Genomic DNA, 26,935 nt, shown 5'->3' on the forward strand with positions numbered 1-26,935 from the left:
CAGCTTTATTACGACTACTGTACCCTCTCATTAACGCTGTAGAATTCGTCAATGTTGCCCGCTATTTCGTTATTGATTAGGAATCCTACTCCGAACTGTTTCTTATTCGGTAGTCCTCTATAGCAGAGGACATGGCCGTTTGTCCACACTATAATTGAGCGCGTGCTGGTGGGTGAGTTGGTTATACATAATTACGACGAAGGCGCCAAAGAAAACGATGGACGAATGAAGACGACTACGTGCACGGTTGTCCCGTGTCGTCTTCCTTCGTGCGTTGTTTTATTTGGCGACTTCGTCGTAATCAACTTAGCACTGTATAAGCCTAACCAGTTCTTCTAACCTCAGTATAAAAGCCAATGATATCCCAAACAATTCCTGATAGTTCCTCAAAGTGTCCTACTAGGCTAGCTTCACTCGAGAGAGTTCGGATGTTAAACGTTGCAAGGGTCAGTTTGCATTGGACCTATAGATGTCACTAAAACACTCTAGAAAAAAAATTTCGGCAGAGCTTGATTTACATCACGATACGGCGACAGTCAAACACAACAGGACTTTGACATTCGAGAATATCGTGTGGACACATCAGAACAACCCCGAAATGCTGCACACATACGCACGGCTCATTCGCATATACGAACACTGCTCGCGCTGCCTACACCAATGTGCCTATTAACCGGCTTGTATACATCAGTGTAGTTCCAGTGGGAGCATCTCTGTCCTGTATGTATAATTAAACAATAAATATCGACAGAATGTTCGCGTCAATATAGTCCGCTGATAGGCACCTCAGAAGCACACATACCTGTTAATATAAAACCGCATTTCTCTGAAGACAGCTCTAAGTTCTGTTTTCGCAAGTACAGAGATGTTATCGTAGCTGCCTTTTGCAGCCGTGCTCGTACCTGCAGCCGTGTTACGGCAGACGCCCAAATGCAGATATCGTCGGCATATATTGATACCTGAACTGTGTTGGGCAAGGATCGGACTAGGCCAACGAGCACTAGGTTGAAAAGCGTCGGGCTTAACACTCCGCCTTGTGGTACTCCACGGCACGTTTGGTGTTGAGTCGTGGCGCCATCCTCGGTCATCACGAAGAAATGCCTGTCGGTCAAATAACTGCACAGCCACTAAAAAGTGCGGCCACCGATTCCGGCTTCAGTAAGAGCATTTATAATGGCATAATGTGCTATATTATCATAGGCGCCTTTTATGTCTAGGAATAATGCAGCAGTGAGTCGTTTCCGGCGTTTTTGATGCTGAACGAATGTAACCAAATCGATGACATTATCTATGGATGAGCGCCCACGCCGGAAGCCAGCCATAGCATCTGGGTACACGTTGTAACCACGTTGTTGCCTTGTTACATTCACTCGGAAGGAAATGAAGCGTTACACTGTAAAGGTCAATGGGCAAGCAGTAGCAAATGCACGAAAACACCGTTTTTTAGGGGTAATTATTGACCGAGACCTATCATGGAGCCCGCATGTTTCATACCTGAAGAAGAGATTATTGACAATAATACATCTCCTCAAATTTCTCGGCGGAAAGTCATGGGGCACTTCGGTGCGGTCAATGCTGCAGCTGTATAACGCCTTGTTCCTCGGCTTCGCAAGATACAGCCTCCCTGTGATTGGCAACACCTGCAAAACAAACCTGCGTGTACTCCAGGGACTACAAGCTCAGGCCCTAAGGACGTGTCTCGGTCTTCCGAGGTGTGCGTCTACAGCGGGAACGATCGTCATAGCTCGAGATCACCCAATATCAACGTACTTGGCAACCGACGCTCTCAGGGCGCATATTCGGCACGTTGCCCGATTACCTTCTCACCACCTTGCCGCTCTACCCACAGAAAGGCCACACACAACTTTCAGTCGTTTAATTGATGCCAATCGCCCCTCATTGCCATCAAACTACATGCCTGCAGCAAGACCATCCTTACCTTTATGGTGCCTGCACAGACCTGACATACGCCTCACCATCCCAGGAATCATGAAGAAAGCCAACATGTCCTCGTTTGCCCTTAAGCAGGCCACGTTAGAACATTTACATGAGGTGCACAGTGGCCGCGTACACGTTTACATCGACGGTTCAGTTACATCTGCAAGCGCAGCTGCCGCTGTGCTGATACCAAGAAGATCCGTCAAGATACAGCTAAAGACGTCACATGTATCATCAACGACAGCTGCTGAACTCGTAGCCCTGCGTGCGGCTCTTCATTTTATTAAGGAGGAACCATCCCAGGCATGGTCAATCTTCTGTGATTCCGAGGCAGCCCTACAGAGTGTACTCTCAGCACTGCGCCATGGATCACATGAGCAGCTCGCCGCAGAGATCAGAGAAGTCCACCATCGACTAGTTGACGAAGGACACGATATAATATATCAGTGGCTGCCTAGTCACTGTGGCATACATGGCAATGATCGAGCAGACGCAGCTGCCCGATCTGCCCATGACGGCGTCAACTGCGTTGCCATTCCTCTTTCGAGAGCCGACGCAGCGAAAAAACTTGCCACACTTGCGCGTGACCTGACATTAGCCCAGTGGAATTCATCCGATTTCACAAGTGCACGCCTCCATACTCTGGACCCTAATTTACAGCTCCATATTCCGTCCGAGCTTCCACGACGTGACTGCACCCTTCTTATCCGTCTATGGCTTGGAGTAGCATTTTCAAATGCCTACTCTTTCCTTATCGGAATGGCCAACAGCCCACTGTGTGACTTCTGCGGGTGCAACGAAACGATCGAGACTCTTCTTTGTCAGTGCTCTCGTTTTAACCCACAAAGAACTGTCTTCTCAGCCACCTTAGACAAACTGGACAAGCGCCCAATGACAGAAGACAAGATCCTTGGAACCTGGCCTACGCGAACATCAGCGCGATCCGCTATGAAGGCGCTGCTGCGATACTTGAAAGACACGGGACTTTCTGACAAATTGTGACAGTACACTGTGTGGCGCAGGACTGTACGGTGACACTGCGTAAGACTAGGAATGCCTTTGCGGGTTGCGTGACAGTGCCCACAGAAATAGTTCGTGTGTACGTGCGTGTGTGTGCTTAGGTTTTTTTTTTCTTTTTTCTTTTTTTATCCTTCTTTCTTTCTCACCTATTGCATCCCCTTTCCCTTCCCCCAGAACAGGGTAGCCAACCGGAGATAATCTCTGGTTAACCTCCCTGTCTTTCCTTTGCCTTTCTCTCTCTAATATAAAACCGCAACATATTGAATGCATTTCGACTAGCGACTTGCAATTATTAGTGCGGTGCGGACATGTACAAAAAAAAAGGTGTTGCGACAGCCCGTAACACCCTTAGCGCCAAAATGGCGGTTTAAGTTAATAACACACATCTTTACGGAAACGAAAAGGTTGTTTTGGTAATCAAAGCACTCTTACACCCACATTTTTGTAAATTTTGCTTCAGCAAAAGGGTGTATTTTGGTGCTCGAAACCACCTTGAGGGTTCAAAGTTGCTTACAGTATCAGTCTGACGGAAAATGTTGCCCTATCCCGAAGGCAGCGCAGTCTAACACAGTTTTGAAAGCATTGGCTGTAACGAGTGAACAATGCGAATAGCTATCACGAGGCGAACGCTCGAAACGTTTCAAAGAGCGACTGTGGCACGACAAAAGCGCGCGTGTGCCACCGTGCACCGTGGCCCGATGCAAGCGACTGCTTTGCAGCAGGACCGAGATTCGATCCCACCATCGGTCACGCATATCTTTATAGCTAGCATTATAGGCAGACTTGACCCACTTTGGAGGTATCTAACAGAAAGCTCGAGCTGTGTTGAGCGTACGCGATCGCGTCACCGTGTGCATGAAGCCACAAAAGCGTTACGAGGTGTGCAAAGGTCACTTTGATAAACGAGAGTGTGCGAGGTCGCCCGTGACGCACGTCCGCGCTGCTGTCGATACGTCCTAATTTAAGTATGATGTCGCACACTAAGAGAGCTATACTTAGGTGCTCTAATTCTGGCTGAGTCTTTAAAGCAAAGCTCTCTTTGCGAACCCTCCCAGACTTTCCCGACTACGTGTCCGATGGTGAGATCGAACCCCCCCTCCCCCCCCCCCCCATCACAGCAGCCTGACACTCTAACCATTAGGGCCACAATCACCGCACGCGCACGTCTCTCGTGCCAACGATAACTAGCTCTTTGAAATGATCGCCGCGTGTGTCTCATTAAGCAGCGCACGCGCCAGTTTCCTTTACACCGAAGACGCAGGAAAGAAGTGGTAAAATTTATAGCATATTTGATTAACCGCTTCACGTAGATTCCATGACGTGCGTTGGATCAGCATATTATTTATTTATTTATTTATTTATTTATTTATTTATTTATTTATTTATTTATTTATTTATTTTAAACATATTCCAGGCCTAGACAAGGTATTGGGTGCTGCATGCCTAAAGGGCATACGAATTTAGCCTGAAAACCCGGCAGTTCCCAACCCAACGCGAAGCACATTATACGCGAAGCACATTAGCCTGAAAACCCGGCAGTTCCCAACCCAACGCGAACCACATTATAAAGCCAATAACCATGCCTATGGGATGTACACACGATAGGTTCAATTTCAGAGAGATACAAGCCAGGCGTTGCTGCTACGGAAGCCGCTCAATGGCCACCGTGCTTGCCTGTGGTCACCCGCGTATGGCGCCACGTACTAAAGGCCAGTGCACTCGCCGGCACCAGACATAGCGTATACAAACGTCGAGGCATAAAAGTCGTAATAAGCGTAATTAATCAACAAACACGCCACATCAAGGCAAACTCACAAAATATCGTATAATGTTTTTTTGTTTTTTTTTCTGACGTGGGAGGACCTGCTGACCAGCTCGTGCCCTAAGAACCAGCTTCAACCGGTGGACGGAGCGCGACGGGCAGCGATGGACCACGGTGTCCTGTACTGAGGATGCCGCCCACCTGGCGACAACCATCGTCGTCTGCTCTTTGAATATAGTTTCTCTCTCTCTCTCTCTCAACCAGAAAGTGGAGTTCTGGGGTTTTAAATCATGCAATACATTAGTGCGATTACCAAATACCTGGAATATTAGAAACTGCTTTCAATACAGTCTCGACCCTTGTGATGCCGGCATGTGATCACGCGCGCATCTTGCCGAGTTTCTTTAATGTGAACATTGTAATGGAAATCCTGACTGTTTGCTTGCCCTTTTGTTAAATATTCAGTAGACGCGCTAGTGTTTTCAGTTCAACGAAATGTGGCATTAATTCTGCATTCAAGACAAGGGTAGTTACAAACTGACCTAATCGCATTATTCTTTAACTTTAGCAGCACCGTTACAAATTACAAATTACTCACTAAAAGTTGAACAGATGGAGATAGAGAAAGAAAGATTCCAGCAAAAACATTTGTAATTTTTGTTGTCTGTCGTGAGCCACAGGGTTCACAGGCTATCGTCGAGCGCCTGTCATAAACCATCAACGGCTGGCATCGGTGCCGCTAGCGCATTCGCACAAAGTATAACGAATACCGGTTACGGAGCATTACAAAAATATATAACGCATAGGAATGTCATCCGACCGCGCGTTATGCAGGTGGATAAATAGGTGCGTGGGGAGGCCTTTAAGAGAATCGCGGTGAACGTAAGTTTCCCACAAGGCGGTAGACCTTGGCGTTTACTGCGCAAAACGGGCAGTAAAAATTTTGCAGACGCGCTAAATTCGTGCTATCGCACTATAGAGAAGTAAAACAGGTCTCACTAGACGTAATTTTTGTACGCGAGATTGCCAAGAGTCGAGCGCGATGTAGCAATGCCTATAACACATTTATCACGTAATTTATCACCACTTTGAAGCAGCAGCAGCAATAATAATAATAATAATAATAATAATAATAATAATAATAATAATAATAATAATAATAATAATAATAATAAACAGAGTCAAGAAAGTTGCCTAGTGTATTGAGCAACTACATGTGGACGAGAAATGGACATAATGCCGCCGCCCAGTGCTTCCAACGTATACGTGCATGGTAGTCTACACAATTTACCTAGTTTTCCACGCTAAGAGGACTACATATCATATTTGTTAGGTAAATATTTCGATTTAGATACTGCTATCCGAAGAAGGCACACATTTTGAATTCAGAGACGTTGTCATTTAAAAGCACACGAGTTTTACAGAGGGCCCAGCAGAAAGGAAACCGTACAATGGAGAAGAAACGATCGCGGGCATGACTGCAGTCTGTCTAATAAGCGGCGGGCGCTTAAAGCTTCATACTTTGTTTTCCGTCACAACCAAGATGCCTTTTTTTTTTCGAAGGGAGGAAAACATTGCACTTGCAATATTGGTCAACTGCGCACGAGAGTAAAGCAAAAAATAAGGGCGCCCCACTGCGAACAACGGACAAGGAAGCTATACAGCTGGAGTTTTTCACACACATACTTCTCTCGGCACCAACATTGTACACGGCAACGACAATGGCGCGTGGTGTAGAAAAAGATTATAAAACCTATTCGCCGCGCGAGGTCATTGTGCGGAGGCAGAAAAGGGGCCACAGGCGCGGCAAATCCGCGATCACATAATGACGCCTTCAAAGCTGGCGTGCCGTGAATTACGGCGCTCGGGCACGTATTCACGGGCGCGCGCGCGCTCCCTGACGCCGGCAGCCGATCGCGTGTCCGATACGGGGATTACGCCCTGTCCGTTCTCGAGAAATTGTTTATCTCGGCGTGTCAGCGTCCCTCGCGTTCGCACATTAACTAGCATTTACCCCACCTGCACAAATGGTCGTCCCATGCGACCGGGCCACCGACGCGCGTGAAAATGTCGCCCTCCGGACGCGCAATGAAAAGGAAGGGAAGGTGGCGCGGGAGAAGAAATTTACGGCGTCATTAGGGGTGATAATCGCTTCGAATGGAAATGTCGCCTCCCTTTGTGAGCGCTCCGGGTTTATACACAACGCGTCCGCGGGTCGAAACGGAGGTCTGCACGGCTAGAGGGTGGGCAAGGAGAACAGCGGTGCCATTCCCCTCTACGCGCTGGCCTCGATATCGAGGATATGACAACCGAATGCGAGGAAGGTGCGCGGATTCGCACATTTGAGCGACAACTCGGGTCGCAGCGGGACAGCTTTGTCCCGTGTAGCAGCGGCACGGACCCTCGGCGGTTGCTTCCTTGCGGAAGCGCGAAACGCGATGAAAGAGCCGCGAACTGAGTCATGGGCACCCGTCAGACAGTTTGCTATACGGCCTGGAATAGTTCAACGTAAGGGGCTCGTCCTGCTCTCGTACGTTGCTTCGACTTTCAGGACCTCCCATGCGGACCGTGCAGCGACCCTTCTACCCGTAAAGACGGACAACATGCGTTGGAGCAGCCTGCCTTTATTTCGGCAGGATCATTAACGAGGCTTTCTGTAAGCCTATTGGCAAAGCTGCGGTGTGCGCTTTCTTTCGCTCGGCTTCGATGCAACCACCTCAGCAAGGGAAGACAATCTGAACGGCAAACTTGTTCCAGTACTTATAACACGTACGCTGAAGCCAGTAGCGTATACCGAAATTTATGTAGGTCTGATTGATTCATCTATTTATTTATTTATTTATTTATTTATTTATTTATTTATTTATTAAAAAACAACACTGAAGTTGTGACGAACGCCGTAGGGAAAGACTTCGGATTAATTTTGACCACCTAGACCTAAGCACATTAGCATTTTGCATTTCGTCCCCATCAAAGTGCGACCGGGAATCGAACCCGCGACCTCGTGCTCAGCAGCGGGACGCCATAGCCGCTATGCCATCGCGGAGGGTGCATATATATATATATATATATATATATATATATATATATATATATATATATATATATATATATATATATATATATATATATATATAGTCATAAGAAGCCAATGAGCACTGACACCAAGGACAACATAGGGAAAATTACTTGTGCTTAATAAATGAAATAAAGAAACTGCAAATTAATGGAAACTAAAGTGGATGAAAAAACAACTTGCCGCAGCTGAGAACCGAACCCACAATATATATATATATATATATATATATATATATATATATATATATGTGTGTGTGTGTGTGTGTGTGTGTGTGTGTGTGTGTGTGTGTGTGTGTGTGTGTGTGTGTGTGTGTGTGTGTGTGTGTGTGTGTGTGTGTGTGTGTGTGTGTGTGTGTGTGTGTGTGAGCGTCCGCGTTTTCGTTCTGCGAATCAAAGCCGCGCCAGGTGATCCGCTTTACGCCCACGCCAATTGGAGCAAGGTAACCCAACCGTTGAAAAGAACCCTGTGTTGAGGGCTTAATTCCAAGATCGACTGGACCTGCTCTCTCACGAGAAGGCAGCGGGGCGTGTGTGACGAGACTGTCGTGGAGCTCTTGTGTCTGCGGCCATGGCGCTCCCAGAATGCTATCTAGACCGACTTGGAGCATCAGTGCGGGCGTACTCGTACTATACTATTGTTATGGCTCGACCGGGTGAGGTGGATCGCCACCGCAAGAATTAGGAGACGGCGACGAAGGCAGGCATCGCGATGATGAAAAATAGAAAGAATGCATTCACTTCGTTGGTGTTTGGTTGTCACTCTATCCAAGCCTCGAACGGTTCTGCCCAACACTAAACGGCCTAAACAACCCCTCGCGTGAAGCCGTTACAGTAGGTGGAGAGTTCCCCCCGAAGGGATCATTCAGGGGACACGTTTTGAAGTGAGGGAAACTCAGATAAAAAAAAATTGTTAACGACGACTGAGGAATATGAAAGAAAGTACATGAATTGTGAGAATGTTCAGGTATTTGTACAGGAGAAACATTGAGTCACAGAGGAAGAAAAAAACTAGGAAGCTTACCAGCAAGTATGCGACCGATATATTAAGCAACCTGGCAACAAAGAACGCCAAACGCAAAGTGAGAGAGGCTGAGACAAAATCATTGGTTGCGGCAATGAAAAAGAAACCTGCTATGACTAAGAGGAAAAAACGAAATCGGGAAAGAAACAATATATGATAACTCAAAGGCAAGCTCCTTACTTTTCAAAGCGAGATCGGGATGTCTTAGAAGGCGTACTCCAAGGAAGAAGAAGCACGTGCTTGCTGCGGTAAATCTAAAGAAACGATGGAACAAGTTTTATTAGAACGTGAAGATGTCTGCCCAACTGTCGGTTTAGGCTCTTCTGGCCTTCTTGAAGTTCTTGGATTCAGGGATAACAGGGGAAAAGTAAACATGCCCGCAATAGAGGAGATAGAGGTTCGGCGACAGAAAAGTAGGGAGACCACAAACAACGTAGGTGTACAAAAACAAAGTTTCCGTAGTAGTTCAGAAAGTTTGACGCTGGTAATTCTTTGTGTGTGTGTTTCTTTTCTTTTAAAAAAAGGATAGGTAGGACATTAGGCAAAAATAAGAACACGAGCGTGGTGGCGCAACTCACCAATTAATTTCAAAGGGGACGCTCACAGAATCGATCCATACATGCACCCCGCCCCCCCACCCTATCCAAATTTTTTGCGGCCAACGCCCTGCTCCCTTTTACGCCTGACACGTCGCCTATGAACAAAGGCGCATATCCTTCGAAACGCCGGCCCCAGGCAAGTACAGGATAATACACGCCTTCAGGCACACCAACACTCTAAACGAAAATAAACCCACCTGGGAGTTTTTAAGAGGTGATGTGCCCTAAAACCTCCCCTCCTCAAGTATTTACTCCGATGTATGGGAGCAAAACAGCGCCATCCCCTCGTTTCACTCCGCTGGCTAGCTGCGGGAGTATTAAGGCGACATGACGCGATTTTACTCCGCTTAAAAATCTTGTTCTCCCTTGAAACTCCGACAGGGAGTTTTAAAAAACTCCCCTCCGCCGATACAGGTTTGTCACGTGGCACTTCCCATGAGGCTGTGCGCCTCGCGAGCGACCGGGCGCGTTCGGCGGAGCGGGCAGTGCTCATGGCTGACGGTTTGTTTACGTCTGTGAAGTGTCGTTCCGTGACAGCGTTTCGTCAATTTGCTTCCCGTATTTCCTTCCAGAAAGTGTTATAGGCATGCCTGAAGCTCACTGTATCTCAGCATCGAGTACATTAGCTGTGATCGCTTTGCTGACAACGATGATTGCAAGAACCACGTTTTCAAGTGCGGAAAAAGGCTTAGGTATACCTCGAAGCTGCTCACTGGCTCGTGATGTCGGCTCACGTTCTGGCTGTGTTTTCGTGCTGTGTCACCTTTTCTTGTGTTCTTCAGTACGTGAAATGCGACTTCTATGTCCTTTTGAGTACATGCTGACAACGTCCAGTGTAGTGTTTGAAAGGACCGCGTAGCAATGGCAACTGTTGCAGTAGCCACTGTTCGAGCGACTACATCCGTGCTAGTCGCGCATGAATGGTGTAACCCAAGTTCGTTGCGGTGCTGTGTTGCCATTGAGAAAGACCGGAGTGCAAGCAACTGTTTTTATGTATCTGTGAACGGATATCCTCGCCCGAAGAAAAACGGTAGGACATAAGTATGCGTACTGAAAATAAAGCTTCTTATTGAGAGATGTGAATCGAATTGTTATCGCGCATATATGTTTTGGTCACGTCGTTGCTTCCGATATTGCATTAACATTACGCTCTATCTGAGACACTGATTTAGATGCATGCCTGCTGGCTCCGAGTTTAGGGATTCACTCGACAGATCAGCGATGTAGCTCCTTTTCGCAACCGAGGCAGATTGCTCGGACGCAGAGCAAGTAGTGCGGTGTATAAAATGTATGACTGCGCATTTCTCGGTGTTATGTCGGCTGCTGCAGGTCATGCTCAAACGTAATAATTTCTTTCTACGCTACCACTATATCGCAAAAATTTAATTTTGCTATGTAACACATGCACTTACATTTTTCTTGCTTACTGTAACTAACGCACTACTTTTTGGCCGCGAACGCCGGCAGTGTGCGAAGTCGCTTCAGCACTCACAGAATGGCATGATAATTTTGAAAAATTATGCCATTAACTTTTTTTCTCTCACTATTTTGAATTAACAGTTTTGTGTTGCTTAAGGTATTCTGTTAATTTCAGAGAGACAGATCTCGTATGAACGAGCATGTGAGTCGTAATTCTGAAAACAGCACAGCTGCTCCCTAGGCGGTTTCGGGGCACAAAATATTGTGGCTATATATACTGGCACCGTTGCTTCTTGAGTATCGCGTGTACGTGTGATGTCTTTCAAATTTCTGCATTGGGCGTTTCTGAAATGTTTATGTATGTCATGATATATGTGCTTTCATTGACTTGTTCCGTCGAATTCGACGCGGTCTCGTGTGCATATTTCGAAATTTGACCAGCAGCCTCTGCATGCGGACATGTTCGCGCATACTCACGCGATGGCTCTTTTTATACTCCCGTTGCACCTCGAAAAAACTCCGTCAATAGCAAAGCAAAAATAAAGAAAAGACAGGAAAAAAACTCCCATAATTCCACGCAAACATTCCGCTCGTACGGAGTAAAAATTCTACTCCGATCATACGGAGCAAGAAAAACTCCGAACCGGGGGGTCGCTAGAGGACAAGCAATATACTCCCACCTCGGAGTTATTTCCGTTTACAGTGAAGGGCCTGCTCAAGGCAATATTTGTATTAATATGCACCAAGCACGGAAAACTTAACAGAAAATAATGGAACCTTGCCCCCCCCCCCCCCCCCCCCAGGAAGGAAATCCTGGCTACGCGCCTGCTTGTGTTCCCTTGTCAAGTTGTGAAGTCGATGGCATCCGCCCCTTCGTGGCCCGCTGGTTACCCGTGTCAGCTAAGAATGTGGCAGCATATATGGGTGACGCTTTCTCGGGGATGACAGCAATTATACCTCGATACGAGAAAGCGAGCTGGAACGTTTTCCACACTTGAGAGGTCGAATTCAGGCCGATCATAACACTATATCCAATGTGCGAGTTCTGAATTTCGTGTGGTCTTGACAAACTCGATCGCGCATGTTTGCTCGTTGCTAATATAAAAATACATGTTTAATGTTAAGCTGATTGTATTGCCAGTGTGCCTTGATTGCAAGGTGCACGATGACATTGCCCATTTTATCTCAGCCTTTTCCCATTCCAAAGAATCCCAACAATGTCTGCAGTAAATTTATACACTTCATGAATGGCGCCTCAAGCTACGAGATGTACTTGTATCATGGACTAGTGCTACCTGTGTGTCCCACGCTACGAAGGCACTTTTAACCTCTCTACAAGACACTCGCCTCAACCAGAGACTTAAGTTTAGGAGTGTGCGAATAGTGATTTTTGAGACCGAATCGAATACGTATAGAGTAGTGCCAACAGTGAATCGAATAGTTAACACAATTAATATAAAACGATGTTCAGGTCCCGGTATTCTTAAAGTCATCAAGTTTCTGTCATTACATAGTACCTTAGGAAGTACTGTTTATTAAAAGCGCAAATGGAGCATTAGGAGCAAACAACTAGTTTCTTCTCATGCACAGGGCCCTTCAGGGAGTGCGAATGATCGCTAGGCAGCCTGTACGGTATGGGTATACCTAAGTGACGTAGCCTGTTCTCCTACACAAGTTCTCATGTTTTATGTCTATATTATGCCGGCGAGGGTGAAAATTTACCATACTTCTGTTCCAATCTTATGTTCATTTGGGCGCAATTGACGTTGCGAAATACTCGAAAATTATTCGGGAAAAAAAAAGTCGCATTTACCAATAGTGACTATTCGATTCGAAGACCGGATCACATACAGGAGGCTATTCGATTCGTTATTCGAAAGTTTCCAATATTCGCACGCCCCTACTTAAGTTAGTTTTGCAGGTTGCTATGCTGTGGTGTATTTTGCGTCTTCGGTGTGCCCTGTGCGTATAATTTTATTTATCATCTTCACCTGAAGTAGCATGTTATGCTATACGCGGCTCGGTCGCGACCGCTTTTGCAATGGCAGCTGGGAGGGGTACGAGCCCGATTAAATTAATTAAATTCTGGGGTTTTGCGTGCCAGAACCGCGGCATCATTATGAGGCACGCCGTAATGTGAGAGACGCCGGATTAATTTCGAACACCTGGGGTTAACGTGCACCCAATGCACAGTACGCGAGCGTTTTTTTTTTTTTTTTGCATTTCGTCCCCATCAAAATGCGACGGCCGGGAATCCAGCCCGCGACCTCATGCTATATATAAGCAGAGGAGCACCATAGCTCCTTAGCCACCCACGGCGGGTATACAGTCGGAACACATTCCCTTCCTTGCTGTTGAGCAAGAAAAGCGCGGGCATCAGTGCCGCCGCTTGCCCAAGTTTGGTCATGCGAACGTAACCGATCAATCACGATAAAACAATGTCAGGATTAAAGCTTTAATCAATAATTTGAAATGTTAATCGATCACTTGCCAAGCCCTGATAGCAACAGTTGGTAATATAAAAACATTTCGATGGTAGCTAGCCATACCCGGTTCCTGCAAAGCCGCTTTTTCTTTCTTTTTTTTTTTTTTTGTTGACCGCACGGGTTGACACACGGCATATCACAGTTAAATAAATGCGTGCAGTCCTTCGTGAAGGAGTTGTAAGGAACTAGTGGTCCGTACGTTAAAGAACCCCAGGAGGTCGAAATTTCCGGAGTCCTCCACTACGGCGTGCCTCATAATCACCAAGTGGTCTTGGCACGTTAAACCCCATAATTAAATTAAACTTATGGTCCTTAGTTAACCGTTCGTAGTGTGTGGGTTGGTCTGCCCGTGTCCCGGCACCTCTAAGCACTTTCTTTCATGTGGCATCTGTCCCTAGGCACAGCACGTGTGCTTCAGTTACGCAGGCGGATATTACAAGACAGTCCTGCAAGCATCTAGATCCCCGAAACAAAGCAATTAACATATTTACGTTTGGATCTGTGTTCTTGGCCTTTCTTGGATTTTGTTTCGTAACGGCGCTGCGCCATAAGATAATACGCGCAAGCACATACACGCACACAGCCTTCAGGTCGCCCACAGACGCAGTTCAAAACACGGTATACTCAACTTTTATCCTTTCTTTACGATCAGGTGCGCCTAAAGTGGCTCTGGAAAGGAACGAAGCCGGCCCATTCTTTCGATTTAAAGTGTAGCGCCACCGCTCAGCGGCGCACACAAATCTGCCGCGGCACCGCGTCTTCCGAGCCGGGTCGAAGCACCCAGTGACTGCGTTGCTACAGAAGAGATGCGCCGCCGGCACGGGCACCGCCGCTGTCGACAATACATGCGCGCCAACGGGCGTCCTTTTACGCCTCCCTTTTTACGAGCCCCGCCATTCTCGCTACACAAACGCGGGACTACACTGGGCACGCTGCATCCTCTCCGGATCTCCGGGAAAGCAATGCATGCACTGCCGTGCCACCCAGCAACCACATTTACCGAACGAAGAGAGGAGCAGGGTGGGGGGAGGAATAGGCACCCTTCCCTCGAGGCTCCCCAAAGCGAGCGCGGGCAGTAAGCCATGACAAACGGCTGTCGGTGCGGCCCTGAATACGTCATTAGCCCAATGGATTCGGCTCGGCTTTAGTCACCCTTATCGCCGCCGCCGGCGATCCCCGCCTGCCTGCTACACGTGTACCGCGTGTATTAGACACCCTTGTGCGCAGGTCGCGACACTCCAACCGACGACGCCGCACTCCCCTCTCCTCCGCGGCAGCTCGGCAGCGGACGCGCGCTGCCATTGGAACGGTTGCGGGCACGCCCTGCGAGCCGCTACACCAAGGAAACGCGGCCGGAATGTACGCACTTGCATGTGCCCGAGTCCCCTGTAGTTTACGTCGCTAGGTGACGCACATGTGCCAGAGAGAAAAAGCTCTACAGACTGTAATGATTATCTGGAGATATTAGCCTGGCTGACAGCATGATGCCAGCCAGGCTAATATCGGCAACAGCAACTTCTGCTCGCCAATACAAGGAAGGCTACCCTATAGCAGGACATCAACAGTGGGCACATTCGTGTCACGTATTGCATGTTACTGCAGCATACGCTTTTTTTGTGGTCAGTGTAGCACCACAATTATGCGTGTTTTCTCATTCGCAAGCACGAACTCACACGGAAACTTATTTTGGCAAAAATTTTGGCTTTATCTCACTTTATCTAACGGTGATTTCCCCCAAAGCACAGAGAAGGTTGGGCAGCTCTTCTTTTTTTAAAGGCACACTAAAGAGACTCACTAAGTCAGTTTAAACTGAGAAAATATTGTTTCAAGACTCTGTGTTCATTAATTTCGTGGTAACAGAATGATTACTAGAAGAAAAAATGAAAGCCAAGCTTCCATTTTAATAATTTCGCACGGAAACCTCAGGGCCGGTATATCAGTGTGACGTCACGGACCTCGATGCATCTTCTCGTACTTGAGCCTCCGAGGCACAGTAAAAGCTGTCGAAAATTGCTATAACTTGTGTATTTGGCTCCTTCCGAATATAATGAAGCCCACAATAACCCACCAAAAAGTCAACTAGGTGGGAACAGCAAAATTCATGATGTCACGGCTAGATTGTGCGTGAACTTCAAGGCGGTGTCGCCACCTGTCTTATTTTTCGCGTCCTTTGAGCCTTGCCAAGCCTCCTCTGACGGTAAGAGTGACTTTTTCTTTCGTATTTTAGAAAGGTAATTTAGTAATATAGTTCCACCTATTTAGTGTCCCTTCTAGTTATCGTGTGCCGATAGGGCTTGGGAGGGCTCACGGATACAAAGGTGGCCACCGACTCGGGGGCCGAGTGGGGTTCGAACTACGCACACAACCATAACAACGGGCACATAGTCTATTCTGCATAACAGCTATGTTGAAGTGAATGAATGTAACTACAACTTGCTTCCATTATTTGCAATTATTAGCGCTTGTACTATATTACGTGTTATTATACTCTTTTGTATTTTGTGCTGAAGCTCACTTTTGACTGTCATATGCATGCATTATTTTAACTCTCTATTCCACATCTGTTTACATGCTCGTCACAGTCTACATCGCGGCCGCTTATGTGCATTTGTGACTATGTTTACCAACTCGTTGTAGTGCGACATGCCTTTGCCTTTTATATTTATATGTTCATTGGTGTATTTGACCATGTGCTGTGGATTTCTGGCCCTATGACGTTGTTTCTTTTCATTGTCTTACTACATATATTCTCTATATTGTTGTTTCTACTATGCGAAAAGCAGAAGCCGTAACCATTATGGGGTGCCAACATCTTTCTTTTATTTTCATTTCAATAAAAACAAGAATAATAATAACGGCTAAACAAAATAATTTTGAGACTTCAGCTGCAGTCGGGGTTACTTTTTGTGCAGAAGACAATAAAGTACAACCAAAAACAACTGGTACCAACCCCTACAGAATGATCACTTCCTGTAGGTTCGCCGAAAGTGTGAGCCTACGTATCTGTTGTTTTTTTGCCGCACACTTTCTGGCGCTGCCAGAGGTTACTTTAAAGCTGAGAATAACAAACGCGCTAAAACAATTTTGAGACTTTGACGCCGATTTATAGGTGGCGTTGCTCCGGAGAAAATAATGCAGAACCAAAATAAGACATACGTCCGCCCTTGGTCCTATACTGCCGTATTTGATATAACCAAACTAAACAAGAAAAATCAATATAATCTATAAGGACGAATTATATAACATGGACACAAAAAAAATGCAAGGATACAGAAAGTTTTTTAGGAGTCTCCATGTTCGCCTATACCCCCACCGTATTTTACAGTATACGGGATATCGAATGCATGCATCATTTTCGTTCTCTCGCGGCATGTTCAGAGAGCGCAAATCACTAGAATCGATGATCACAATATTCCCACAGTAGCGAGGGATCCTTCGTAGTGGTTTCTGATAGGCGTTCAAGTTTGTAAAAAATTGCTTAGACGCCACCAATATCCCTCGAAACAACTAAATGTGAGCTAACAAAGCCGTGTATGTGATTTTCTTGCAGTCCCTGTGAGTTCACCATTCTAATTTCTCAGGCGTGTAGCGAAAATGACAAGGATATAATTTTTGCAAATATAGCACAATCAACAATACAAGTGCGACGCCTAGAGACATATTCATCGCATATAAATTAAAATTTTCACAATAGCAAGACACAGATTCTGCAAATCAAGTTAACCACCAGAATTGCCACACGCTAAGGATAAAATTTTTCACATATGGATTAATTTGATACTATCATTCATTAGCCGACTATGCAGAAAGTAACGCCACGGACCAGTTGCTCCTCAGCGATTTCATCCTTCGTGAGTTATTCTGTATCACTTCTCATGAAAGTGTCTCGTCACTCGATTTTACCAACAAAAGGGAAAAAAAAGGAAAAAGAACGTTGTCGTACTTGCATATTTGCATCTCTTTCCTTACACGGTTTTCTGAAAGCCGCTCAGACCCCAGACACGTGATGATAAATTAAACGCTTTCGGCAGATCACAACCGATAGCACTCAAATTCTCAAACCTCTGAGACGTGCACGGGTATTGTTATTCTTCAGCCCACTTAACTACACACAAAGAAGGCTCCATGTATACCGAAGGGTATCAGTTCATATATTCCATTTCCCGTCTCCAACTGCCCAGCCTCTGCGTCACAGCACGAGAAGTGGCGCCAAGACGGAAGCTCGGCTTCGACACCTAACATGGACCAGATCACCGGCAAGCCGATGAAAAATGACCGCCCGTTTGAAATATCGCTCCGGCTTGAACTCGACAATGACCACGACGCACCGTGGGCGCTCGATAGGGGACACGCGCGGAAAATTCAGCTGCATCCTATATTATAATGCACCGTCACCGCACCAGGCTCGCTTCCTCGCAGACACGCACGCACGCACACAAAATGCAAAGCACCCGTCGTGCGCAGTCATTCTTCAAACTGCCCAGCACTTCATTCTCTATTATTTTGTCTTCTCGTCCGTTTCGCTTCACAACTTTAAACCCAAGAAAAAGAAAAGAGAAAGACGCAATAAATTTTTTTTAAAGAAAAAAAAGAACACGGGCTATTCTGAAAGACGGCGGTGTTCGGGAAGGCCAGAAGCGGGCGCCTCCGTCATTCAGTCGTGAAATATGGACCGGCAGAGACGTCCTCGACAGCGGCGCCCATCGATCATACGATTAAACCACAGCGCGCTGACGGGCCGCGCTTAATTTTAATTGAAAATGGATGGCCGTCCCGACCTTGGCGCTTCCCGCTCGCCCGCGCGGCAGGCAGACGCAGGAACCCTGCGAATACGAGCGCGCGAGGCCCAGGTGCGACTGCGAACGCCTTGCCGTTTTTAAATTTGAATCGTTTGCAAGCGGAAGACAGGATTGGTGACTCGGTGGGCGCTTGAGTATACGATTGGCTTCGAACATGGCGTGACGTTCCTGAAGATCGTCGAACCCCTCAGAGATATACACACGGTACGCCGGGGAAGAGGTCGTCCACTGCTTGCACGTGCTGTAATACCCCGGGCGGATGCTTCTGTGAAACACCTGATGGTCGTGTGTCCGCAATACGAACGCCTGAGAGACCCTGCTTAGCCACTCGAACTGGCTGGATAGGCGTCCTTTATCTGTGGAGAAGGTTCTCGAATGAATGAATTCTGGGGTTTTATGCGCCAAAAACACGATTTTATCATGAGGCAGGCCGTGGGGGACTCCGGATCAATGTTGACCACCAGGGTATGTTTAATGTGCCCCCATTGCACAGAACACGGGCGTTTTCGCATTTCGCCCCCAACGAAATGCGGCCGGGATTCAATCCCGCGACCTCGTGCTTAGCAGCGCAACTATAGCCGCTAAGCCACCGCGGTGGGTGAGAAGGTTCTTGATCCCTGCGGCCATGCCTAACAAACCAAGACACGCTGTCAAAGCTATAGTGATTTTCTGATAGCGACTTTACACTGTCTTTTGATGGTCCATTGAGCGAAAAAGCCGGCATCTGTAGCAGCGAAATGGCACCTAAATTCTCATTGGATGTGACGCCACATCACGTGCGCGCTTCGACGGAGCAGAGCGGGCGAAACGGTGTACACCTGCTGCTGCAATAGCGCGCCAGATGTTACGCGAGGGGAGAGGTGTTGTGCCATTACCACAAGCCCGGATTCCGAATCTGCAAGATGCGGAATCTATCCTGCGAGCGCCATAATTCTCCCTTCACAAGACAAGAGGCTGCGCCGTCGTGCAGGAGAAGCCTCGGCGAGCAGCGTGTTTAGACGTGTCCGCGTGTGCCAGACGGCCCGGCGCCGCACCTCCCTTGCCTGGAGGTCACCGCGCGCGCGAACTTTGAACCGGGTGGCCAGCGCGGTCGCTGGTTGGACCCCTCGGACGACCGTCGTGTGCTGACTTTGTATTGGGCCGGTTGAGTGACAATGGGCCTCGGGGATTATAAAAGCAGCGACACGCCGCTCGAAAACAGGATCCGCCGACCCCACCTGGAGAGAGGGTCGCTCCCGACTGGGGTGAGATGTGTCACGCGTTTTCGCCGGACGCCGTCGTGCGAGAACAGTCGCGTTTGTGTGAGCTCTCGGCCCCAGTGCCGATCCGTTTATGTCCTGTATGATAACCTGTATATAATGTATAAAGTCCCTTTTGTTATTCTCATCGACGCCAGGCTCGGAGTCTTCGCTACCAACGCTCTGTCACGAAACGGGTGAAGAGCGCTACGGGACCACAAAGCCGTAATCGTGGTGCAGCGGTGCAAGTTCGTAACACTGGTGGCACCGGTTGGAAGTCGTAACACTGGTGGCACCGGTTGGAGTTCATAACACTGGATGGCAGCTACGGGATTGACCGGCATCAGCTACCTCGGCGCGGTGAGTGCCTGAAGTTTACCTCAAACACCAGACTTTCTCTGACACAGGTTATAGTAGCTTAGGGAAGGATTTGGTGTTGCATTGTGATAACCTTGTGTGTTTCAAGCCTAGTAAGAGTGTTTTGAAAACCAGGGGATGCTGAGGGGGTAAAACGGGGCAGTGTGTGAAATACTTGCATATGTCTTACTAGTAGTGTTATAGTAGCGTACGGCAGGTATATTCAAAAAGGGTAAACAGCAGGAGGACAGTGTGAACGATGGAGAAGTACAAGGTGAAGGAACTTCTCGAAATTTGTGAGGAGTTGGGCATTGAGTTGGGCTCAACCAAAAGAAAGAATGCGATCCTTGAGGTCATGAGGACCGGGGACGTAACGGCTGAGGAGGCCGCTGAGGCCTGGGCGGATATCAATGAACGTCGGGAAAGGGAGGAGAAGGAACGTTGCGAGCAGGAAAGGAAGGAAAATGAACGACGTGAAAAGGAGGAAAGGAGAGAACAGGAACGTCGCGAAGAGGAAAAGGAGGAAAGGAGAGAACAGCAACGTCGCGAGGAGGAAAGGAGAGAACAGCAACGTCGCGAGGAGGAAAAGGAGGAAAGGAGAGAGATTCGTGAGCACGAGCTTAAAATGAAAGAGTTGGAGACCCGAAATAGCTCGCCAGCGCCTAGTCTCACTTCTAATGTTCCAAGAATACGCGATCAACTTCCACCCTTTGTCGTCGGAGAGGATATGGCCAAATACCTCGTGAAATTTGAGCACGTGTGTGAACGGAATAGCATTGAGCGATCCCTTTGGGCACAGAATCTGTTAGCCTTGCTTCCTGGGGAGGCATCAGACGTAATCACTTGCTTATCGAAAGAGGCGTTTGAGAGCTACAGTGATGTGAAGGAAGCGCTACTGCGGAAGTACAAATTGTCGCCCGAAGCTTTCCGGCAGAGGTTCCGGTATGCAAAAAAGGGTAAGGAGTCGAATGTTGACTTCGCGTTTCGTCTAAAAGCCGACTTGGTGGAATGGCTGAAGGGCGAAGAGGTTTACGACGACCGCGACAAAATTGTCGAATGCATCGCGTTGGAGCAGTTCTACCGTTGCATTGATGAGGATGTCCGGCTCTGGCTGCAAGATAGGCTAAAGGAGGTTAAGCTAAACAAGGCAGCAGAGTTAGCGGAAGAGTATTACACCCGCCGCAGCTTGCACAGCAAGGCAGTGCGCGTAGAAAAAGCAGATAGAAGAGATGGGTTTTACGGGAAGCCCGACGAACGGAAGGAAATCACGCGTCGCGAGTTTCGGGAAGACGAGTCCCTTCCCAAAGAAACTGTAAGGGATGGACAGAAGGCATCTCAGAATGATGACGATGGTCCGAAACAGCGAAACGAAATGACGCGTTCTTTTGAAAAACGGAAACCGTTAACCTGCTACAATTGCAAAAAGCAAGGGCACATCGCTGCAAGCTGCCCAGAGAGAATTGCTTTTGCAACGATACAGGAAACTCACAGAAACATACGTCTATTGGAGCCCTATGTGCAGGAAATTAAGGTAAACGGCAAGAAGTGCCGAGCACTGCGGGACTCTGCAGCAACTATGGACGTTGTTCACCCGTCTTTCGTCTCCTCGAGTGATTTTACGGGAGAGTGCGTTAGGATACGGCAAGTGGCCGAGAAGGAGAGTGTCTGTTTACCGATCGCAACGGTTAGCATTGAAGGAGAATTTGGGAAACTTAACACCGAAGCCGCTGTGTCAGCCGCCCTCCCGGAGCAGTTTTCCTACCTCTTCTCAAATAGCTCGGAGCAGTTGCTAAGGGATCACGGCAAATCATTCTTTGCCGACGTGGCGTACATGGCCCCCACGCGATCCAAAGCGCGCCCGCTGTCGAGGGAACTTGACTTAGCGTCGGTGAGCGAACAGCGGTGCGGCACACGGACCGATCACGGTAACTTGAGTGGCGAGCAGTCACGGGAGAGGCAGAGCTCGGAGGCTGGCCTAGACGAGCGGGTCCTGGAAGTGAGTGGGAGTGACGCGTGCAGTGCTAGCCGCGATATAGACTCGACGCCGCAATTAGGCGACGCGGGCTCCGCACTCGCTCCGGTTTCCGCCAGCCGGCAGGAGCAGGCTGCAGTTGAAAGAAAAAGTCTGATTCGCGAGCAACAGGAAGATTGTTCATTAGCCGATCTGAGGAAGAGCGTCAAACGGGGAGTGGAAAAAAAGGGGGTTTCATTTGGCAAGGAACCTGGCTTATTGTACCGCCGCTACACGGATAAGCAGGGTCGCAAATATAAGCAGCTTCAGATTCCGCGAAAATATCGCCGGGAAAAATGAATGACCTCATTTGCTTCCTCAGAAGTATGTTTTCGGTCCAAAGCGATTTCAAGGGGACCATTCTATTTGTAATTATTATTGCTGATTAATAATTGTTTCTATTTTGTTGTGTTGTTAATTTGAAAACTGGTTGTTTGAGCCTTGTGTGCTAGATCGTACACCTGCCTCTTGTTGCAGCGGGAGAAAAAAAAAAGGGAAAACAATTTAGTTAGGTTGATTTGAATTATGGCCTTGTCTGGTGTTTGACGGGAGACAGAGGGCACTTGTTCGTGTTGGGTGTTGCCTTTTGCCGGTCGGTTTTGCAAGCTGCAGAACGACCAAGCGGGACCAGTGGCGAGAAGCAAGGTCTTAGGAACGACCCGAGCGGAGCTGGTCAAGGTGCCTTGGCGACGACGTGGTGAGCAGAGCTCCTGTCCTGGCGAGTCGGACCTGGGCACGTGATGTTACCTGGCGTCCCGACACTGGACGTGAACTTGGACGAGCCTGACGAACGTGCGCGCCTGGCATCCGAGCCACGTGGAGGCAGCTCGTCTTCCCGGCGCCTTATCTGAGGGCGGGGATGCTGTTGTGCCATTACCACAAGCCCGGATTCCGAATCTGCAAGATGCGGAATCTATCCTGCGAGCGCCATAATTCTCCCTTCACAAGACAAGAGGCTGCGCCGTCGTGCAGGAGAAGCCTCGGCGAGCAGCGTGTTTAGACGTGTCCGCGTGTGCCAGACGGCCCGGCGCCGCACCTCCCTTGCCTGGAGGTCACCGCGCGCGCGAACTTTGAACCGGGTGGCCAGCGCGGTCGCTGGTTGGACCCCTCGGACGACCGTCGTGTGCTGACTTTGTATTGGGCCGGTTGAGTGACAATGGGCCTCGGGGATTATAAAAGCAGCGACACGCCGCTCGAAAACAGGATCCGCCGACCCCACCTGGAGAGAGGGTCGCTCCCGACTGGGGTGAGATGTGTCACGCGTTTTCGCCGGACGCCGTCGTGCGAGAACAGTCGCGTTTGTGTGAGCTCTCGGCCCCAGTGCCGATCCGTTTATGTCCTGTATGATAACCTGTATATAATGTATAAAGTCCCTTTTGTTATTCTCATCGACGCCAGGCTCGGAGTCTTCGCTACCAACGCTCTGTCACGAAACGGGTGAAGAGCGCTACGGGACCACAAAGCCGTAATCGTGGTGCAGCGGTGCAAGTTCGTAACACTGGTGGCACCGGTTGGAAGTCGTAACACTGGTGGCACCGGTTGGAGTTCATAACAGAGGGCATAGCCACGACGCCTAACGACGCCTCGTCACCAGCGCGCCTCGACGGAGCAGATACGGCGATGTGACATCGCGGGACAAGACGGTGGGCGAGGCAGTCGCGTGGGGCGTGCCTGCGGGTGCCACCGTCTCGCTCTCGGAAGCCGGCGCGCGGTCCGTATCTCCCTCTCTCTCTCTCACCCCCATCGGGCTTCGCTTCCGCGCACGCCTGCCGCCCTTAGTGGCCGCTGCTGCTTCCTCGGTCTCTCGAGGCGCAGGAAGGAAGTCGGTGCTATGCAGCGTCCTTGATTTCTCAGCAATGTCGTCCAAAATATTCCGGTCAACAGCTGATACGCTATCGCAGAAACTGCAAAAGAATAATAATCATCTGCACCAATTTAATAGCAAAACTTGATATCAAACACCGCAGCAAAACTCGGAAACATTATTTGCAGTGCGAAACTCGAAGGACTGCTCAACGGCGTTCAATTGGACATTAATGGCTCCGAAATTCACAACTGATAAGTGCTTAGGTGTTCTCAAGTTTTTTGAAAGAGGATCCATATGAGGTCCGAGTATCTGACTTTGTGTACGTTTATGTGAACTTGCACAATTTTCCATGCGCTTTATTCTGCGCTGTATTCTTCTTTTCGTTTTTTTTTCTTAGGTCCGTGACTGTAGCGACATAGAAAGTTTTGGTAACGCACGCTGCGACTGGACGTTCGCTAGTCGCTGATGCAGCGCGCTCTGACTATGCTCATTGTGCAGCAGGCTACGCCCGGGTTGAGTGATTCTTTATTCTTCCGCTCTATTACCTTACTCCTTTTCTTGCACTTGTTTTTCTTTTGTTTGTTTTCTTTTTTACTACATTCCTTTGTCGCTGTAGTTTGCGTTTGATGATTGTGATTGCTGACCCCTCGGTGCCCTAATGTACCACGGTCTCATCATTTAAAAAATAACAACCATGGAATATGGCAAACTTACCGGCGCTTTCTTGAAAATTTTGACATGGCAAGCCAGCAGCTACGAAAATGTCACTCATGCGCAGCCAGTGCAACAAGCTAAGAAAGAGCAACAAGTATCCCCGACCGTGCAGTAGGAAACTACTGCGAGAATGGAAGGGCATCATCTGTCTGGTCAACGCAGCGAGGCACAGTTAAGCGTGGAAAGAGCCACAAAAGATCGTGGTAGCTCTTTCCGCGCTACATTTTTTATTTGCGATGCGATTGCACGTCGTCTGTGCGTGTGCACGGATTACGCACATCATATTCATGTCTCTGGCGGCTCAATAATCCCGTGTATTGTCAGGAATAAACGCCGCGCTAACATTCGCATTTGCAAGCAGTCACGCGCTCACCGTGCATACCAGGCGTGCACGTAGACCAAGGTTCAACCCGGTATTGTTAAGAAAGAGCACCCGATATGTCCACGCGTCGTTCTCCCCGGTAACGAGCGCATTAAATAAATGCGCGCGTCAAAGGGCGCCGGTAAACGGTCTTTCAACCCGCGTGCCCGCTCGCGGTGTCGTTCTCGCCGAAGGGAGTCACGTTCTACACCTCGTTCAGCCTCGAGCACACGTGTCCGCGGTGTGTATAATTCGCGCCCGATCTCGAAAGATTATGACTAAACCTTCTTGTTCTGCAATGTGCCCCAGGTGCTCGCTCGGCGGAAATGCGCGGAGAAGGTATTTACGTAAACGAGCAAAGCCGTGCTGAAGAAGTGAGCGGGAGGGCAACAACAGAAAGAATTAAGAAAGAAAGCGCTCAAAAAGCAGTGTGCACGCCCTGTAATACACTTCATCGCGCGCGCCTACGCGTGGTGCAGAGCGTGGTCGTTTATACCTGGCGCGTATTTCACGCTCGCCTGGGCAAAAATAACGACTTTCTTTCCTCACCCGTTCAAATTGGCACGGTCGGTGCTTTCCCTTTTTTCGTAATTTTCTTTTTTAGCTGGCTAAAGAAACAGCCGTGCGGAAATGGCGCGTGCGCTTTAAAGAGAAGAGCCCGCCACGAGCTCAGCTACCGGAAAGGGTACCTGGGCTCGGTTAAGAGCGAGGGCCGGGAAGGCGGCACCGCTGTGCGCTTATTATCTCATTACGGATTATGTTCCGAAAACGTATAGTCCTATTCTTTCTCTCACTTTGTCATTTAGGCCTGCGCTAATCCTTTTTCACCCTATTTCCTCGTTTCATTCAGCAATATTAGGAACGCTGTTCATTACACTTCAATAGTTTGAAGAAAGCCCCTTCCGACGTACAGAAGTAGGGGCAAAAAAGAAACACGGAATCTGGGTGCAGGTGAGATTAACGAGACACGCCTACGCTCACCGGTACCGATTAGCAATGGGCTCAACCAACGATCGGACGCGTCGTTATACAGGGTGTTTCAGCGAACACTTTCAACTTTTTTTAAAGGTTGCCTGTGGCAGATAGCTCAATTCTACTTTATGAGCCGGTCTACTCGAAGCGGCGGACATCAGTTGCACAAAAAAATTGAAATACAAAATCGACTAATTAACAAGAATTCACTAATCAACATCTAAGCTAATTATCTTATGACCCACATTGAAATTTACAAATTCTAGCAGTGGACTTCGCAAGGCAGATCCACTTGGAACGAATTTTCAGGACGACACCCGTTTTGAGATATAAATTCCCGAACTTTGCAGAGAAATGCACTGGCGTTCCAGTTACTTGTGTGCTTCACTGCATGAAACGACGTTTGTTCACAAATTAACTGGAAAGCCAATGCATTTCTCCGCAAATTTCGGGAATTTATATCTCGAAACAGGTGTAATCCTGGAAATTCGTTCCACAGGCAACATTTAAAGATTTTTGAAAGTGTTTGCTGAAACACTATAAGCTTAGTACTTGCGACGCTTTTAACGCTCCAGCTAAGAAGTCGTGCTTACAAGAAAAGAATGAAGAAATATTTTAGCAGTGAAATGCTTTGTTCGACTATTGAATTAAAGATCGAATAATTCCTTCAATACTAAAAAAAAAAATATGCTAAGGTCAGATTACACTTGCACGGTAAATAAAGCTTTTCGGTATCGACGAATAACGTAACGCCACCCAAGTATAGGCCGGATCAACTGCGCACCTTCTAAATATAAAATAAGCTAAAGGTGGTCGTTTGTGCATGCATGGTGCGATAATGACAATGGCAACGACGAAAACTGGCACGTAGCCTGAATTCTGGGGTTTTACATGCCAAAACCACGATTTGATTATGAGGCACGCCGTAGTGGGGGACTCCGGATTAATTTTGGCCACCAGGGGATCCTTAACATGCCCTCAATGCACAGGACACGTACGGGCGTTTTTGCATTTCGCCCCCATCGAAATGCTGCTGCCGCCCGCACATAACCTGCACAGGAGTAGAGTATATATGCTATAGTTATAGAGAAGTTATACCGTTACCTAAAGTTGAAAATTATCACTCTTGTGATGCAAGCACCTGTGAGAAAAGCTGTGCGGACCACGGGTTCCGGGGAAAAAAAGCTGAATTTCTTCGAAGTTTAGTCACTCACCCTGAAATTGACACAGACACCATAATGCACGCGTCAATTCTCACCTGTGCGTATAATGAACGAAGGAATTAAAAATTTTCGAGAAAGTTTACTTCTGATCATGAGCTTAGATCAGGAAAGTGAACCACTATTTCATATA

General features: G+C 48.0%; 1 protein-coding gene across 1 annotated transcript in view; it reads right to left on the reverse strand.

Moving 5' to 3' along the window:
* LOC135917540 (uncharacterized) overlaps nucleotides 1-26,935 on the reverse strand; it is a 680,547-nt gene that overhangs the window by 639,200 nt on the left and 14,412 nt on the right. The gene's annotated exons all lie outside the window — the stretch shown is intronic.

This window comes from Dermacentor albipictus, chromosome 1 (assembly GCF_038994185.2).
Source record: "Dermacentor albipictus isolate Rhodes 1998 colony chromosome 1, USDA_Dalb.pri_finalv2, whole genome shotgun sequence".
Lineage (NCBI taxonomy): Eukaryota > Metazoa > Arthropoda > Arachnida > Ixodida > Ixodidae > Dermacentor > Dermacentor albipictus.